Here is a 4,782-nt window from a genome sequence, read left to right on the forward strand (position 1 = left end):
AGCCTGGTGGGCTGCCGTCTATGGGGTCACACAGAGTCGGACACAACTGAAGCGACTTAGCAGCAGCAGGTATTATTTTCATTTTGTAAATGTTGCATTCTGAAAGTATGTGTACTGAAAATCCATTACTCAAGAGACTCCATCAAAATGTACAAAATGACTGACCTTGAATAAAACGTAATTGGAGATTTTGAAAGATTCCTTTCTTACCATTTTTATAGGTTCTAAAGTACTGTCTATGGAACCATTAACTCAGCTATCCAACCACTTCCTGCCTAGTTCTGATCTATCATACCTTTTCTACCTCTTTTATTTATTTTCTTTAGCTCTTACAATTATCATGTTACTGATGCTCAGTTTGTTCGTTTGTCTCTCCTACAGTCTCTTTTCAAATTCTACAAGAGCAAGCTTTTCACTACTTTGTCCAAAGATAAATTTGCAGTAATCCTCGCCACACAGTCAGTCCTAACAAATGTTTGTTGAAGTGATAAATGCATGATTCAGCATTATTATTTTGCTTAACATTAAACTTTTTGTTTTGTATTGGGGTATAAGCAATTAAGAATATTGTGATAGTTTAGGTGTACAGTGGAGGAAAAAGACATACATATACATGTATCCATTCTCCCCCAGTACACCCTCCAAGAGCTTGTATCATTTTTGTAACAAGAAAATAGTAGATATTATTTCTAAATATATATATAAACCCCAGAGTAATGGAAAACTTACAGATATTACAAACACATGTAAACTGACATTAAACATTAATAAAAGTTGATTGTAGAAATAATTGTATTTTGCTCTTCTCTCAACTTTTTAAAGTCTTCATTTTTTCCTTGTTTCAATTTAAAAAGGTTAGAGTCATGTTTGTGCCTATGTATTGCCCTTTCCTAACTTAATTTCATTTCTCAACTGAACATTACTTTCTGGCCACATGATTTGCAAACTTTCTCCTCATCTGGGAAAATTGCCATCGACATATACTTTGCATATATTTTCAACTGGAGCTGAATTTTATATATATTTAAAAAAAAAAAAAAGGTCTCTTGTTCCTCATTCATGGCAGCATTGTATTAATAATAGATTAAATACCACTTGTCTAAAATGTTCTCTGGTTGTGTTGTCCCTCTAAATACATTTAAGTTGAAATCAAAACAGTTTTTAACAGAGAAAATAAGAGCTGTGGACTTTGTATTGTTTGACAGGAACATGGTATTATGTATTCAGCATAGGTTTGTGAACTATATATTCTAAAATGGGTGTATTTTATAATGATTAAGCTTTCCTTTCAAATATACTTTGCTGCTTGAATAATGCAACTACTAATAGACAAAATCATAGTTATTTCAGTAACAGAAACGCAGCTATTGTCCAATATAGAGAAGCATACTCCATTAACCTTTCTGTCCTTGGAAATCAGACAGGCTTACTGTGCAATTGCAATTAGCTTGTCAAATAAATCCACTGCCACTCCAATTCTTTTCTTTAGTTCAGTTTTGGAAACAGGGTGTGCCAAAACTTGAAAAGCATTATAATTTTATTCTCTTGAAGAAATATTAGGCAATGGATATTGAAGTAATATTTAAAACTGAGTATAGCTTTTATGAATGTGACATGAATGATAATAGGCATGACTTCTAGTTTGATGTTTAATTTCACTTTGCCTTGAATAATGGAGATCATTCAACCCAGAATGGTCATGGTATTGCCTAATGCTGGCTATATATAAAGCAAAAAATAGACTTTTTTGTTTCATGTTGCTAAATCACATGTATTATTGACCTTGCGTATATACTACATTTCTCACCTTTAGGGGAATATTTGACAGAATTAGGAAGAAAAAACAAAATTGTATTGATAAATATTTTTAGAATACATCATTCTCTTTAAGCCATACTCACCCCAAAAATTTTAATGCTTTTTTTTATTTTAATATCCAGCTATTATGGTGACAAACATTTATCCCAATTTAAAGTGTATATGAATAAGCAATAATGTTTAGAATGTGAGGAAAAGTGCAAATTTTAGTAAAAAAAAAAAAAAAGATGTGCAAAGTCATATTTTTAAGACACCACCTCTAAATTTTTTCTTTGTTCTAAATTCATTCATCTTTTCAAATTGAAAGAAATAGACCTCTTCATGGGTCTATTGAAATTTCTTTCAATAGAAAGAATAGAAATTTCTTTCAAATTGAAAGAAATAGACCTCTTCATGGGATAGAATTAAGCACAATTTATTTTCTAATGTTCATTAATATATCAATAATTTGTTAGTTTTTGATCTTTATTCTTTTCAACATTATGCTGTACCCCATTTCTATTGACATGATCCAATATGTTTCATAGAACTCAGCTTTTAGTTTGATCTGAAAGTATATAGTTTTTCTAGTTCACATTTTATTCTGTAGAAAAAAATTCAAATTGAAATTGAAACATATTAGCAAAAATTAGAAGGGTATAGATTGTTATATGGAGAAGGCAATGGCAACCTACTCCAGTACTCTTGCCTGGAAAATCCCCTGGCGGAGGAGCCTGGAGGGCTGCAGTCCATGGGGTCTCGAAGAGTCAGACATGACTGAAGGACTTCACTTTCGCTTTTCACTCTCATGCACTGGAGAAGGAAATGGCAACCCACTCCAGTATTCTTGCCTGGAGAACCCCATAGACAGAGAAGCCTGATGGGCTGCTTCTCAAGGGTGTAACAGACAGATAAAATCACTAAGGTGCAGAATGAGTTATATTCTAGACAGAATGCCATGTGCAAGAATCGAAATCTTTGCTACTGACTCGTAAGAGTTAGTTGGTCAGTCATGCCCGACTCTTTGCAGCCCCATGGACTGCATTCTGTCTAGAGAACAGTCTTCTGATGGTGAACCTGCTAATTTGGCATCTTTGGCAACCTGTATGAGCTGATATTTTTTCTAATTGTCAAGTTATGTTCCCTTTTACTTAATAGTTCAATGTATCTGAACTGTTTTCCTCTTGAATTTTACTATGAGCAGCAGGAAGCAACCTTATCTTCAATATTTTGCTTGGAAATTTCCTCAGTTAAATACCCAAGTTTATCACATGCACATTATACTTTGCACAGACACAGTTAACTGCAAGACAGAGTTCAGTCGAGCTTTCTGCCACTGAATAAGAAGGATACCTCCCTTCTGGTTTCCAATAACATGTTTCTCATTTCTATCTGAGTCCTCTCCAGGAACACTTTTAACGTTCACATATATCTATCTACAATCAGTTCAAAATGATACATGTTTTCTACACCATGCTCATCATTTTCTTCTGAGCCTTCACCAGAAATCTTAAATGTCCGCATTTCTCCAAAAATTCTGTTCAAGACAATTTGTTTCTAGAATGCTCCTCAAATTTTTTCTAGGTTCTGACCACTGATCAATTTCAAAGTCACTTAACATTTTTAGATATTTCTTAGTGCATCATACTACTTCAAGGCACCAAAATCTGAGTTACCAGGGAAGCCCAATAATTTTTTTTAGGCTGCTGTAATAAATTATCATCAGTGGGGTGATTTGAAATCACATAAAAATAATATAGTTCTAGAGGTCACAAGTCTAAAATGAGACTTACTGGGAAGGCTTCAGGGGAGAATCTGTTGTCTTGCCATTCCATGGACTTTATCCATCTTCATAGCCAGCAATGGCTGGTCCAATCTTCCTCATGCTATATCACACTTGACCCTGACTCCTCTATCACATTCTTTCGCATATAAGAACCCTTCTGATTATTTTGGGTCCACCAGCATATGCTCCCTGTTTAAAGATTCCTAATGTAACCTCACCTGTAGAGGCCCATTATTAATAAACAATGATATATTCGTCATGTTAAAGGAATATATCATTTAATATATATTCACATATTCTGGAGTTGTTTGAGGAAGGGAATTGTTCTGCATAACACAGTTTGCATTCAGCTTTCTTATAAGGTGGAGAATTTCTTAAGCTTGTGGCTCATCATTTGTGACACAATTTCCATGCATGAGCATCACTCTAAGCCATTACCTGTGGGATCTGGAGAACATGGGGAGCAAGAGGGACAGAAGCAAATATGGTGCACATGAGGGTTTCCCAGGTGATGCTAGTGGTAAAGCACCTCCTGCCAATGCAGAAGACATAAAAGACAGGGTGAGATCCCTCTGGGTTGGGTAGATCCCATTAATGAGGGCCTGGCAACCTACTCCAGTATTCTTGCCTGGAGAATCCCATGGACAGAATAGCTGAAAGGCTACAGTCCATATGGTTGCGAAGAGTAAGACACTACTGAGGCAACTTAGCAGGCATGCCTGGTGTATGCAGTGATTTGAATAAAATAGTCCTTTGTCTGATGGCTTCTGGTAGCATGAGTGAGATTGTGCCCTGCCAATTTGTTACATTTTAAATTTGTTACCTTTTAAACAGGCTAAAAAATCTCAGACTTTCCTCAGCATTTGACTGCCTTAGCTTGATTATACATATCATACTTTATTTCTAACTATAGTATTGTTGCTAAAGTTTCTGCTACTATACTATAATAAACCACTTTCCCTAACTTTTAATAACATTTTCCCCACTTTCATGTAAGTCCTCTCTCCTAGACTTAACAAAGACTGTACAAATTCTCTATTAAGTGCTTCAACAAAACACCTTAGACTTTTACTATCCTTCTTAAATTTTACTGTGCAGCTTCAAAGCCACACCCACATTTCCAGTTTCTTTCTTTAACATGCAGATTCTGATATCAAAATATGTAGAAATATTATTTTGTTTTGTAATAAGCTATCTTA

The sequence above is a fragment of the Bison bison genome, unplaced genomic scaffold (genome assembly GCF_000754665.1).
Source record: "Bison bison bison isolate TAMUID 2011002044 unplaced genomic scaffold, Bison_UMD1.0 scf7180017864387, whole genome shotgun sequence".
Lineage (NCBI taxonomy): Eukaryota > Metazoa > Chordata > Mammalia > Artiodactyla > Bovidae > Bison > Bison bison.